We start from the raw sequence: 15,933 nt of genomic DNA on the forward strand, positions 1-15,933 counted from the left end.
TATGGAAATGGTAGACGAATCGGTAAAAGAGGTAATGATTATATGGGCAAAAAATATTGGACATAATATAACAATGAATAATTGGGACCAGCTTTGGAAGAGAAATATGAAGATAATTAAGGCAGTAACAATGAAAGAAAACATATACAAAATGTTTTATAGATGGTACCTGTCTCCAGATAGATTAGCAAAAATGTATCCCGGCACATGCGATAAGTGTTGGAAATGCAAAGAGGTGAAAGGTTTTTTTTATCATATGTGGTGGCTTTGCCCTAAGGCCAAAAATTTTTGGCAAAAAATATATAGAACTATTCAAATTATTTTTAATTGTGAAATACATTTCCAACCAGAACTGTTTCTCTTGAGTATTTTTCCTGAAAGCTATAACAATTATCTTAAACATATTTTGTTGTATGCAATTACTGCAGCGAGATTGGTGTATGCTAGATTGTGGAAGAACCCTGATACTCCCACTGTAGAGATGTGGATTGAGAAATTATATGAGATGGTTGAAATAGATGTATTGATGGAAAGATTGGGAGATGGCGAAATAGAGAGAATACAGAAATTGTGGAAACCATTGTATGAGTGGTTAGATAAACAATAAGTTATTCAAGGATGATAGGTAGGGAAACATAAGAGTATCGGCTACAGTTCTGCGATTTCCTGGTGTTTTTTCCCTTGTGTATTACCCTGTACATATATGTTTGTGATTTTTCCTGTACCCATGTCTTAAAGTAAGTAAATAAAAAAAAAAAAAAAAAAGATAGGATCTCAAAACACATAGACAAACAGGTCTTGCTGAGAGAGAATCAGCATGGCTTCTGTAAGGGTAAGTCTTGCCTCACAAACCTTATAGAATTCTTTGAAAAGGTCAACAGGCATGTGGATGCGGGAGAACCCATGGACATTATATATCTGGACTTTCAGAAGGCGTTTGACATGGTCCCTCACCAAAGGCTACTGAAAAAACTCCACAGTCAGGGAATTAGAGGACAGGTCCTCTCATGGATTGAGAACTGTTTGGAGGCCAGGAAGCAGAGAGTGGGTGTCAATGGGCAATTTTCACAATGGAGAGAGGTGAAAAGCGTTGTGCCCCAAGGATCTGTCCTGGGACCGGTGCTTTTCAACCTCTTCATAAATGACCTAGAGACAGGGTTGAGCAGTGAGGTGGCTAAGTTTGCAGACGACACCAAACTTTTCTGAATGGTGAAGACCAGAAGTGGTTGTGAGGAGCTCCAGAAGGATCTCTCCAGACTGGCAGAATGGGCAGCAAAATGGCAGATGCGCTTCAGTGTCAGTAAGTGTAAAGTCATGCACATTGGGGCAAAAAATCAAAACTTTACATATAGGCTGATGGGTTCTGAGCTGTGTGTGACAGATCAGGAGAGAGATCTGGGGGTGGTGGTGGACAGGTCGTTGAAAGTGTTGACCCAATGTGCGGCGGCAGTGAAGAAGGCCAATTCTATGCTTGGGATCATTAGGAAGGGTATTGAGAACAAAACGGCTAGTATTATAATGCCGTTGTACAAATCTATGGTAAGGCCACACCTGGAGTAGTTAGTTAGTTAACCTTTATTGGCATTATAAATATTACAGCAAACAACTGACAACAAAGTGGAACAATACAACCGTTATCCACTAGACTAGTTCAGGAAAACTAAATAGAGAAAAAAGAAATAGGATCTAGAAAGAAAAGGAGCCAGAAGGGACAACCTTATCCTTTCAATAAAACAGGTGTTAGATGGAAAAAGGTGACTACAAAAATTTTAAAGAAGATTTTATAGAACTAAAGTCCGGCGTTTTTTGTAATGTATAGGCCAGGAAACTAGCCACTGAATACGTCAAGGGAGCAATAGAGTCTTCCAACAACTGGGGAAGGGGTGATACCTGAGGGGGAAAATTAGAAATCCAGGATTCTAGATAAATCCTACGATGAGAATCATGAGAGGGACAAAAAAGCAAAATGTGTAAAAGAGTATCCGGGGTCTCCCCACAGAATAAACATAATCGTTTCTCGCGAGGAACTCGCATGAAACGACCATAATGAACAGCTGAGGGAAATATGTTGAGTCTAGCGAGCATGAAGGCTCTCTTCAGTCTAGGATTAGTGAGGTGAAAAAAATAGTTTGAAGTGGCAACAACATGTTGCGGAAAAAGACCTAGGGAAAGGGGGGAACAGGTCAAATTAAGAGAATTTTTTAAAGTATTGAATTCAGCTAGAAAAAGGTGGTCTTTAATAATTTTATAAGCTTGAGATAAGTTTAGATCAGCAAGTAATTCTACTGATAGGTTAATAGAGTGGAGTTTAGTTTCCACTATTTTAAACCAAATAAAGGTATACGTATCACTCATTAATTCTGTAATTAAAGAGTCAGGGGAAGGAGATAAATGAATCCTTAACCAAAACTTAAAGGTAAAAAGCCAGGCATAAGTGGAGGGAAGGTGTAAACCAAGTTCTAACAGAATAGTGGACAACCGTATAAGATTAGGAATACCTAATATCTTTCTAAAAAAGGAAGAAGCAATATGATCCAAATCCTTAGAAACTGCCTGTATCCATATCGGGATACCATATAATAAATGAGAAATAATTTTTGCTTTAAAAATTTGAATCGCTGCTGGGATGTATTGATTTCCTGCATTAAAATAAAAATTTGTTATAGCCAAAAGGTGGGTAGTTGTTGAAGAAATAACTGACTTTTTATGTTGAATCCATGATAAATTATAATGAAAATGTAAACCTAGATATTTAAAAGATTTAACTTGAATGTAAGATTGGGAGTTGATTGACCATATAGAAGGAGTCCAGGAGCGGGAAAAAACCATAATTTTAGTTTTGTTGACATTAATTACAAGATCATTTGAATGACAATAAACTTGAAATTTGGAAATGAGCTCACGAAGACCGGATTTTGTGAGTGAGAGAAGTACTGTATCATCGGCATAAAGAAGAATCGGAATTGGCTTTTTATTTATTACAGGAAAGGAATGAGAGGTGGTGGTTAAGCTGGCAGGAAGATCGGCTATGAATAAATTAAAAAGAAGAGGGGCAAGGATGCAACCTTGCCTCACTCCTTTATTGATAGGAAAACTAGAAGAGAGAATATTGGTAAAAGGAAGACGGATTTGACATTTATTATGGGAATGAAGTTGCTGTAACAAAAACAGAAGCCTCTGGTCAATGCCCCAGTTGGATAACTTTTTCCATAAAAGGACTCTATTTATCGAGTCAAAAGCACCTTGTAGGTCGATAAAGGCTACATATAGATTTGATTTATGATGTATGGAATATTTCTGGGCTAAAAAAGAAAGTGCAAAGGCATGATCCAGAGTAGAAACACCCTGGCGAAAACCTGATTGTTCAACTCCTGGAAGGTTTTTCAAACGGGCCCAGGATGACAGCTTTTGAAGAAGGAATTTGGCATAAAGCTTCTCTATACAAGATATAAGACTTATAGGACGATAATTTGACGGAGAAGCAGGGTCACCTTTCTTAAAAATTGGAAGAAGAAATGAACAGCACCAGATATCTGGGAATAGACCTGTAGAATTAATCGTGGTAAAAAGAGAAGCCAAGGGAGCAGCCCACCAACCAGGATTAGTAAGAAGAATTTCATTGATGATAAAATCTGGGCCGGGGGCTTTGGCTGATTTTAAGGAAGTTATGAGTTTATAAATTTCCAGTGGGGAAACCGATGGCCATTCAGGGACTTTTTGGAGATCAATATCAGAAATAGGGAGGGAAGAAGAATAGAAAATTTTGGAAAAATAATCTATCCACGTGGTTTCTAGAATATCAGAGTAGATGACAGGGGTTGGATGATTTGCCCTAGTAACTGCATCCCAAAAAGTTTTATGGTTTTTGGAAATAATGGCTTGATGGAGAATGGACCACTTCCCAAGGGCAAAAAGATGTTGTTTTTCCTGGAAATACTTTCGGCAGGCAGTCCGTAGTTGAAAATAATATTGTAAATTGTAAAAAGATGGATTATTCCGAAAAAAAAGAAAAAGGGTACGCACCTGCTTTTTTAATTTCCAACACTCCTCGTCAAACCATGTGTTTTTTGTAAAACGGGGAGGATTACTTAGGCTAGCCATCCTCAAGTGATCTACCAAAGAAGAGATTATAACTTGGAAAGCTTCAATCACATCAGTAGTGGCCCGAGAGGCAAATAGTAAACGCAATTGGGAGTTAGTTTCAACACACCTGGAGTATTGTGTCCAGTTCTGGTCGCCGCATCTCAAAAAAGACATAGTGGAAATGGAAAAGGTGCAAAAGAGAGCGACTAAGATGATTACGGGGCTGGGGCACCTTCCTTATGAGGAAAGGCTACGGCGTTTGGGCCTCTTCAGCCTAGAAAAGAGACGCCTGAGGGGGGACATGATTGAGACATACAAAATTATGCAGGGGATGGACAGAGTGGATAGGGAGATGCTCTTTACACTCTCACATAACACCAGAACCAGGGAACATCCACTAAAATTGAGTGTTGGGAGAGTTAGAACAGACAAAATAAAATATTTCTTTACTCAGCGTGTGGTCGGTCTGTGGAACTCCTTGCCACAGCATGTGGTGATGGCGTCTAGCCTGGATGCCTTTAAAAGGGGATTGGACAAGTTTCTGGAGGAAAAATCCATTACGGGGTACAAGCCATGATGTGTATGCGCAACCTCCTGATTTTTGAAATGGGTTATGTCAGAATGCCAGATGCAAGGGAGGGCACCAGGATGAGGTCCCTTGTTATCTGGTGTGCTCCCTGGGGCATTTGGTGGGCCGCTGTGAGATACAGGAAGCTGGACTAGATGGGCCTATGGCCTGATCCAGTGGGGCTGTTCTTATGTTCTTATGTACTTCATGTGGATTAAGGAGATGAATTGTTCCTTAGAACAAATCCAATCAGTTTTTCTGAGGAAAGTCTGGGATCTACCCAAATGTGTTACCTTTGTTTCGAGATGGGACAATAATCCGGTTTGGTTGAGGACTTTTAAATTTTGGCTAAGAATTTATTACAAGTCTAGTCAGAATAGCCTTTTATTTGAGCTCTTAAAGGATTTGCTTACGCCGCTGGGATCTACGGGGGTTCTTCATAAGATCAGGACAATTGGCATTGATGTAGAGGTGCTGGATGCACTGCCCTTTAAGTCGGCAAATCACTTATTTAAAAGGAGATTTTAGGACATCCACACCCAACTTCTTTACAGCACAGTGAGTCAAGTTTGTTCCCCATTTTAAGATATTAATGAAAGCAGGTGTTATGCCATCATATTTAACTTTGTTACTGTGTCCTTATGAGCATAGAGCGTTCACATTGGTTAGATGCAATTCATTTCCATCAGCTGTGCTGTATGGAAGATACAACAGTTCCCTATAGTTCCCTATATGTTCCCTATAGTGAACATATCTGTAATTGTGGGTTGGGCGCAGTTGAGTCTCTTAGGCATATGGTCCTACATTGTCCGTTATATCAGACCTTGCATAACCAATATCTCTTCTTCTTTGGGAACAAATGGGCTGTATACTCTGATATCATCCAGTTGAGAAACTTATCATCTGTAGACCCCACTATAACAGAGGTCAGGGGGTCTTCTTAAAGCTTATAATGAGATGCTATAGTTTTACTTGTAGTAATGGGGAGTGTAACCCCTCCTGATTAATTGCCTGATCTGTTTCTGGATTGTACATTGTATATGGTTGTATTTTATTTTATTTTAATATGCCAATAAAGGTTTCTGTACTCTATTGGAAATTTCCATGCTATATTTTCTTTTTTCTTTTTTCCCATTCAGAGATATTTCTGGTTGTGCTCGAATAACACAGCTTCTTCTGAGCATTATGAAGCACTGCTTCTCAGTCATGTTACTTATAACTGGCCCTTTTCTTGCAATGTTCATCATCTATGTCTCAGCCACATAGTCACAATGAGCTCTGGGCTGATGCATCAGATCAGAATATGCACCCAACTCTGCTGCACTGGTGGGGTTGCTGGGTCAGAAAGAGAGAGATCTCGATATACCTTCAGTAGCATCACCGGGAGGGGGCATGGAAAGTGTGTACTGGACCAGATGACACCCTCAGGGGGATGGCACTACTTGTGGCTGAGATTTTGGAAAGCGTTGCGTGGGAAAATCTGTATTTATGAATAATAGCATAATGTTGTATATCATTGGAATAGTAATTTCATGCAGAACATAATGAAACAAACCATGTTGAATTATCTGCATTCTATCATACGTTAAGGCCAATTAACCTGAAAAAAGAAAACACAACAACCTTATGTAACAAAAAGTGGATTTTCTAAACTCAGAACTGACCAATGAGACTGATAGATCCAGGAGTCAATAAGGTTAGTGTGACACAGCAGGCAACCATTAAGGTGTTCATATGCAGAGATGGGCAAATCCAACGCATCTTGACTTGAGTCAAGTCATGAGTCTCTGCCCCCTTTAACTTGATTTTGAAAACAAGCCGTATCAAGCGGACTTTCCGAGTTGTCCAGAGCATTGTGGGGACTCTAAAAGACTCAAGTGCTGAGTTTTTAGGTAAAGAAGGCAACTGCAGCTCTATACACAAAACTGGAGCTGGTGCTAGGGTGTGTGTTTATGTGTATGTTGGAGTTCTCATTTAATACTCCCTGATGTCCCCACCATATCTATAAAGAAAGTGGGAGGAGGTGGAACAAACTGTGAGTGCGCAGACAGAAGTGGCACGAGGGAGGAGGGTCACATGCAGCAGCGGGCAGGCTTACCAGTATGACCCACTCCTTTGCAGCTCTACTCATATGTAGTTTCATTGTGACCAGTCATTCACTGAGCCTGCTGAAACCATGCCATTACTCCTGGATGGCTGTGAATTACCACAACTGTTGCAAGGTGTTGCAAAGTTCAAAAGCAAGACTCAGTAGTCAGGGTGATAGTCTGCAAGTTTTTATTACGTTGCCAGCAACAGGCGTCTCAAGGTACTCCTGTCCAAAGCATTAAGAGCCTGTGTCAATCTTAACCAGACCCCTTTATAACATTTTGGGTCCTTTGTTTGAAGATTTTGAACTTCCCATTGGCTGAAATTTGACATCATAGATGGGGCTAACTCTTCATAGGCTGTAGATAGCCCTAGAGACATTTGATTGGTGAGCTTCAAGTTACAGGTTCTAAATAAGGCAAAATTATACATTTAAACATATGGAATACAGAGTTTTCAAGAACCAGTAGAGTGCACTGTAACCTTATTTTTATTCAGAACTGGCCTTTTGGCAAGTCCTCAGACCTTATTTCTTGGCATACATCTCTTTCCTGATTAAGATGACCTTGTTTTGAGCCACCTGCTTTATCTCTTCCCACATTCCTTCTCCTCAGCAAAACTCTGTGCGGCTCTCTGCCAACCTTTGTTAAGCAAGGTCCTTTGAACTTGCTTTTACTCTATGCCTTAATTCTATTTGTGACCTGTTACTTTGAGTACATTTAAGGGATCTGTAGTGATATACCTTTCATATATTTTAACATAAACAAGCCAAAGAATTAATTTACCATTTAAAATTTGAATAAATTTACATAAATGAATATATTAGAGATGGAACTTATATGAATGAATGATGGTCTTGCAGTAGCTCAAGGCCTATAAAAAGCCTTGCACAAAGCAAGGCCAGCCTTTCCTTCGCTGCCACTGCTGCATCACAGATGTGAAACAGCAAGTAGTGGAGGGAGCCCTCGTCCCACAGCTGAGGTTAGAGGTCAAACAGACGTCCTCTTGCTGAGAACAGTTGCGTCGGACCAGCGTGGGCTCCAGCAAGTCTCTGGAGGGCCAGAGGCTCATTGGAGACTGGGGGCTCCCTGAGGGCCTGATTGGGAGCCTCCGAGGGCCGCAAGTGGCCCCCAGGATGGGGTTTGGGCACCCCTGGTGTAAAGGATTTCTGTTAAATGAGAAATCCATTTCTCATTTACTTTTAAACACATTACATGTTCTTCATATCAATTGCAGCTCAATAGAAGCTTTCTCATGAAGGTTTCGCTTATCTAGTATAATTGTATTCTTTTCCGAACCATTTCTGCAGGTGTCTAGCTATAAAAACCCTGTTTCAGCCTGCCAACGGATAATACCAAAACCTTTCTGTACGACAATGTTGCAAATATGTGTGTTTTCCCAATATTGTGACATCTTGGCTTGCTCGCATATTGCTGCCAAGAAAGAACTCTATCTTTGAGATGCAACTTTCTTTGCCCAAATTCCCATGTCTGTGAACCCAGCAACACTGCTTACTAAGCTGCTTCTCTGTGAGGCTAACTATGATTTTAGCTTGAAATGGCTTTTACTTTCCTATGTGTTTCTATGTTTTAATCAAACCTTTAATGAAACCAGGCGATTAAAATTTACTCTGAGAGCTAACGTATTTCTAGATATGTGTTGGTTACACTTTAAGGGCAGAGACTAATTCAAAGGCTTGGAAGGATAACTAACAGGCAAACATGGTGATTTCTTTGGCACTTCTGTGTTCTGAAATAATTCTTCCAGTATTTTAATGTAAGGCATGTGACACTGTCCTTTGCTCTAAAAAAGCATGAAAGAATAATAATTTTAAAACTGCAACCTGTTTTGCTAAGATGGGCATTCTTCTGCTCATTGTTATCTGTTTTGCCATTCAAACAGGGAACCAAAAAGGCAGAAGCCTCCCTAGCATTCTGTTTCTTCCTCTTATCTACTTGCCTCCTCCATACTTTCAAAGGGAATAGGTTTGTCTTTGTCTAAGTCTAAAATTCATTTCTTGCCAAGAAGCAACCTTGACATTTAGCAGAGCTGCCAATGTTAGCAGAGCTTCCCAGTTCAGCAGAACAGCCAGTTTGCAATTTCTAAGCCTTTTCCCTAAAGAACAGGGGTGCCCAAACCCTGGCCCTGGGGCCGCATGCGGCCCTCGAGGCCTCTCAATGCGGCCCTCAGGGAGCCCCCCGTCTCCAATGAGCCCCTGGCCCTCCAGAGATTTGTTGCAGCCCGCACTGGTCCGACACAACTGCTCTCAGCGTGAGGGCGACTGTTTGACCACTCGCGTGAGCTGTGGACTGAGGGCTTCCTCCTCTGCTTGCTGTTTCACCTCTGTGATGCTTTGTGCAAGGCCTCTTGAGCTATTGCAAGACCTTCATTCATTCATATAAGTTCCATCTCCAATATATTCATTTATGTAAACGTATTCAAATTTTAAATGTAAATTAATTTTTTTCCCCCGGCCCCTGACACAGTGTCAGAGAGATGATGTGGCCCTCCTGCCAAAAACATTGGACACCCCTGCTAAAGAAGATGGGGTGGCTTTTAACCTCTTAAGCTTTTAAGCATTTGCCCTAATGGCATATTACCCTTCATTCTGTATTGCCCTCTATCACCACCACCACCCCCGCCGCCTTCTACCCTCACTTGTCCAGGGAAAAAAACCTTCTTCTAATTATCACTGGTTCCTTTAGAGGTGGACAAGAGAGCCCACCTGCCTCCCCCTCCCCCACCTCCTTCTCAATGCAAAACCAAAACATTCAGTCTTCTCTGCCCCCCGGCTGGAAATGCCCTGCTGTTTGCCTGGTCTCAATGATGGCCCCTCAATGTCTTTCACACCTCAAAAAAAGGAAGCAAGCACAGCCAGACAGAGACAGACTTGAGCCTGCATGCGTGGGGACTCGTTTCCCAGTTAGTGGCCCCAGACCCGAGTCAGTGCCAGAGTAAATAATATATAACATTAAATTCAGAGCATGGGCTGGCTGCTTTGCCTTCTTTTTTTATGTCAAACAGCAGTTGGAGGATGTGGAAAATGGAGCAAAAGTTTGAGGATGTGGCCGCAGTTCCTTAGGACTTTGCTTTCTACTCCTGATCTCAACACTATACAATATTTCAGTGGTTTGCAAACTTTTTAGAGACCCTAGAGGCTGCAGCCTGATTTATAAATGCCAAGGAATGTGGTTATAATGGTGACTGGGTAGGAGTGCTATCCCCCCCCCATTAGCAGCTTATTTAACCCTTAAACAAGGGTGGAATTTCAACAGGTGCAGCTTGTTGGGAAGAAATGGGTAGGGATCGGGGTGTGCCACAGCTGGGAACGGAGTGGCTGTTGTTGGAAGCAGCTTCATTGATATCCCATCTCCCTTCCTGGTCACAAGCTACCTAAACATATCCACTTGGACTTGCACCGGCAAAATCACTGGCACAGGTCTGAGTAGATCCATTGGGGATCTATGACTGGGGCAGCTGAGACTTGCTTTGGGGGAAAGGAGGAAGTGTTCCGTCACCTAATTATTTTGTCCTGATCAGATGAACAGCGCCATTCCTGCACCCCTCTTCCTTACACCTCTTTAGTTTTGATTCCTTTTTTCATTACACTAGGGATATGTTTTTCAGTGTACAAGCATATATCCAATAGCGCAGGGGTCATTTCCCCCTATAATTGAGTGCAGTGTGAAGCAGCACTAAAAAGACATTGCTCTTGATGAGACAAGAACCTGACACTGATTGGAAAGAATACACTGCTTGAATTGACAATAGCTGGCAGTCATGCCCAGGATGAACAACACTGTAGCAAAATAGCGCTCAAGGAAATGCCATTCTGGGTGGTTCTTCTGTATATGTATATGTGGTGCACATGACAATGTGCTAGACCTTATCTCTGCCTCAATGTCAATCTAATTGCAGAATAGAGTTCAAACATTCTCAGCATGTCCTGGCCTTCCTTTTTTCCATTCATGAGATCAATAGGAATCCCAATTTCTTGCCCAACAAGACCTTGGGTTTTAAAATCTACGACAACTTTTTTGAAGGAGTGACCACATATAAATCCATCCTGGATCTACTTTTCAAGCAGCAATGAAATGTACCCAATTGCAAGTGTGGTAAGAAAGGCAATGTCTTATCTGTCATTGGAGGACTCACGATAGAGTATGTCATCCAAATGGCCAACCTCCTTAGCCACTACAGGCATCCACAGGTATGTATATTCGTATACGTGGCTGGGTGGCATACAACTGCTGTTCACTCATCATCTGATATATTATTTGGGACTTTATCAGCAAATGCCCTTTTTCTTAGCATGAAAAGAATGGCAAAGAAGGGGCAATGCAATGCAAGGTGTGAATTGTTTATTCAGAAGAAATAGCCATATGAGGAGGGCTCTCTCAGTTGTATAAGATGACATATAATGACTGATCAACAATCCAGATGTCAGCAGAGAGCTGTTTTGACAACTTCTGGCTCTAAATATGTCATTCAGAATACAAAGCTCAGGTTTGTATCCCAAAAAATTATGTCATGAATGTGACCCATTATGTAAATGTCCTTAAGCTTAAGCTTAAGTGCACCAATCTTGTTAGGCTGATTTCAATGCTGCTTAATCACGACTGTTATTCTGGGGTACAAACCATTGAGTGAGGTGATTTCATTTTTTTTAAAACAAAATGGATATTTGAAGTTCAGTGCTGAGTAAAACAACAGCTTGGTTTGAATAAAATATATTACCCACTCCAAGACATTCAGTGATGGATGATGAACATTTTGAAAGAAAATGTGTTGCAACTCATTTAGAGCACAATCCTATGCATGTCTACTTAGAAGTAAGTCTCACTCTATTCAATGGGGCTTAGTTCCAGGAAAGAGTGTACAGGATTGCAGCCTTACTATCATTTATAGACATGTATGTCTAAAAAGACACATTGTTCAGTGCACTTAGAATTTCATACATTAGCAAAAGTTTGAATTGTAATATCGGAGAGAAGCACTATGGTTTGGAAAATGATGGTTAATTTTCAAAGCTGTTATGAGCCATGTTTTCCCCCATTAGATTACTTATGGTACGTATGAGAAACCAGTCACAAAAAAATAATTTCCCTTCTCTATACTGGATGACAATAAGGGAAGGTACTCTGCACACCGGCATAGTCCAGCTACTGCTGCATTTCCAATGGACATGGTTTGGTCTCATTGTTTCAGAGGATGATAGTGGAGAAGGCTTCCTGCAGAGGCTGACACCATTACTGGCCCGGAACAGCATTTGTGTTGCCTTCTTAGAAAGGACAGGTGTTCTCAAGGATCTTAATTTCGATCCCACTCAAAATACGTTCTTGCAAAATATATTCAGGATATGCTCCACACTTTTATCCACTACAGTCAACGTTGTTATTGTTCACGGGATCTCTCAGACTCTGTTGCCATTCGCAGTCATTTTATATGCCCTGCTAATTGGGTAAGAGGCACTTTTTCAAGTGGGTGCTCCTTTATTTAGCAAGGGGAGAGTAACTGGCCCATCTCACCCCAGCAGTGTCTGTTCTAGTGGCTGTCTGCTGGTATTCTTTTGCATCCTTTTAGATTGTGAGCCCTTTTGGACAGGGAGCCATTTAGTTATTTGATTTTCCTCTGTAAACCGCTTTGTGAACTTTTAGTTGAAAAGCGGTATATAAATCCTGTTAATAATAATAATAATAATAATAATAATAATAATAATAATAATAATAATAATATGTAGCTGAATTTATACATACATGTCTTATAGGAAAGGTTTGGATCACGTCACCTCAGTGGGATTTCATCAGCACTGTTGACACTGAGGGCTTCTGTGCTAAAACATTCCATGGGACTTTGTCTTTCACAACCTCCATGAAGGCCGTGCCAGGATTCCAGGAATTCCTTCAGACTCTAAAGCCTAAAAAGTCACTTGCACGTTTTCTCTGCATTTTCTACAAATCTGCATTCGGGTGTTACCATGATGGGAAAATTAAAACTTGTAAACACTGTACCGGAGAGGAGAAACTGGAGAGCTTGCCTCAGACTGTATTTGAGATGGAGATGAGTGATGTGAGCTACCGTATTTACAATGGTCTCTATGCTGTAGCACATGCCATATATATGTCCAGGTCAAAAACAATGCTGAACGGAGACACAGGCAAACCTTTGAACATTGAACTGTGGCAGGTATATTCCTCACTGTATTGAAACGGTTATGTATGATGCAATCCTAAGCACACTTACTCGGAAGATAACTGGAGCACAGTGGAAATCACTTCTATGTAAACTTGCTGTGGATTGAATAGGTGGTGTGGGTGAAAACATGTTCCCAGGCACATGGGGGGGGGATATTGCTAAAGCTAAGCAGATCAGAACCTTTCTGGACTTTGATGACAGACCTCTTGGATATCCCATGCACATTGCTTTATAGCCCAAGCCTATGCATGTCTACTCTGTTGTAAGTCCATTGTGTTCAATGGGGTTGACTCCTAGGAAAAAGCATAGGGTTGAAGTCTTAAGTTCCAAAATGTAAGAAAAGCGGACTATAACAGGAACGTGTGATTCAGGTTGCGGGTGAGACAGAACTGCCCCTTTGTAGCCCATGGGAAAGTGCCACAGCTGTCCCGCCTGCTTCCACCTGAGGAGGCTCTCTTTACACCTGAGAAAGCAGGGGCAAGGAGAGCCTCCAAGGGTGTAATCAGGGCAACTGAGGTGCTTTTCCAAGGACAACAACAGGGCAGTTCTGCCACACCTGCTGCCCTGAACCACACATCCCTGAAATATTAATTTTAATTCTGAAAGCATCCACAAAGCTTCCTGGAAACCTTTGAGTAGAGGAACAAATTGAATATTCAATAGGGCCCAATCCTATTCAAGTTTCCAGCACCAATGAGCTGCACCATAGCCCCAAGTAAAGGAACAATTGTTCCCTGACCTTGACAAGGCCTCTGTGACTACCCTCACACTGCAGGATGCAGAGCAGGCCCCATTGGCAGAGTTGCATCAGTGCTGCAAAGTTTGGATTGGGCCCATAGATGTGGAAATGTTGGATTTGATGGTGAGCTGAGAGGAGAGGAAGATGAGGAAGATCTGCCAAGCGTGTTCTAATAGTTTTTAATAAATGAAAAATGTTCTTTTAACTTGTACATCTCAGGATTACAGGTGCCTTTTCTGATCAGGGGTTTGGTAATACAGTGCACAATATACATTGAAGCTATCAGCTGTTTTCTATTTTTGTCCTATATAGATGCACTCTTTTTTGAAGAATGTCCACTTTAGCAATGGTGCTGGCCATGAAGTCTGGTTTGCCAATCAGGAACTGTCTTCTGAACTTGATGTCATCAACTGGGTCACTTTCCCCAATCAATCCTTCCTTAAGATCCGAGCTGGAAAGATTTCTCCAAGTCAAGAGTTTACCATCCATGATGAGGCCATTGTGTGGAATAGCAGATTTCAGCAGGTAGGGCTAAAATCCTTCAGCAAGGTCACCTCTTCATTTGCTTGGGAACATCCCTGAACATTAGAGCATTCCTGGAGGCATGCACTGCATGCTATGGTGGGGGCAGGATTGAGAGGCCTTTGAGATATAAATGAGCATACTTTCCCCTGACCTCTGTATAGGCCCCCTGACAGCCTAGGGGTCTCCTTGTACCTATGCCAGCTCTATAACTGGTATAAGCCCGAGGAGGGCCAGAGGGTGGGGAAGCTTGAAAACTAGGGGATAGGTTTCGACATGCATTCCCCCTCCCAGATCAACCCCTCCCCTCCCTGACCGACCCCTGATCCTCCCCTGAAGTGCCCTATTACTCCTCCTCTCTGCCCAAAACCCAACCCTGCCAACAACTTACTTGAGTCTCCTTTTGTGGCAGCCAGAAAATGCCCTACAATGCCAGAATGTGAGTCCTAGCAGTGCAGGGTGACCAAAGGATTTTACCCCTGCAGTGCAATCATATACCTGACTACTCAGAAATAAGTCTCACTAGGTTGAATTGGGCTTACTGCCAGGAAAGTGTATATAGGATTGCAGCCTTACAGTCACAGCTGGTATTGTACAAGTCTTGTAGGAATGCTGAAACAAACCATTAGTACATATACCTAAAGTTAATATCCAAATGAATTTTAACTGAACTAACCCCAAATGTAGCAGCGCAAGATGCTGTTCTGGGGAGCACCCAAGGCTTTTGAGGGCCTTGGTGCTTGGTGGGAGACACACAAGACTATATCTTGTGGCCTGATGGAGAGTTTTAAAAGCAGAAGCAATCTGAGGTTTTGAAAGTTAGATCTTGAGGCAGCAAAGCGTTAGAGCAATGAATACAACAGACAGGTATAGAAGCGAGATGCAGAAAGAAGACCAGATGCAGAAGGAAAGCTTCTGAGATTCAGCCTTTTCTGCCTTTTATTCCTTCTCCAAACATTACACAACAGGCTGGGGTTTTCCATTCTCTCATCTTGTTTACAATACTACACCATGAATCAATAGTCTGCCTAATAGGGACTTTTCCAAAAGGATGATGAGACTCACACTGGCTGTAACCAGTCGGCTTTCTAGCTAAACCACACTCACATTCCTAGATATGATTCTTTATAACATCGCCTTGTTGACAGGCTACAAAGCCTCAGACTGAGCATGTCGCCAAGGCCGCGCAAGTTTGCTCTGTGCATGTGCAAAATGTGCTTTGCTTCATTGCCAACATACAAGGCTAAGGCTAGTGCCTGTGCAGATAACCACTACACCCAAACATCCAAGAAGCTGTAAATCTATCCACACTTACCTCGAGTTAGACCCATTAACTATCACTGTTAAAAGCATATACATAGAAGCCTGTTAACAGTACAGATCTGAAACATTTCCCCAACATACATACCATGGTAGCATAAAGTCTCATATATTAAAAATTAAATGCACATTGAAATGAATGGGGACCAATCCAAAATTGGTTCACGACTCACCCAATGGGTCCTGACCAACAGTTTGAGAAACACTGAATAAGACTGTAGCCTTAGATTCACAGATCAGTATTATCCAGGTTTTGTAGGATTGCTACAACTACACCATTAGTACACATGCCTCAAGTAAATATCCTCATCCACTTTGACCTAAACCTGTACTGGGTCATTCCTGTCCTCTACAGACACAGAATAAAATCATTTTAAACATATTTGCAAGGCACGTAGCCTATCAAGTTGATTAATCA

Source organism: Tiliqua scincoides, chromosome 5 (genome assembly GCF_035046505.1).
Source record: "Tiliqua scincoides isolate rTilSci1 chromosome 5, rTilSci1.hap2, whole genome shotgun sequence".
In the NCBI taxonomy this organism is placed as follows: domain Eukaryota; kingdom Metazoa; phylum Chordata; class Lepidosauria; order Squamata; family Scincidae; genus Tiliqua; species Tiliqua scincoides.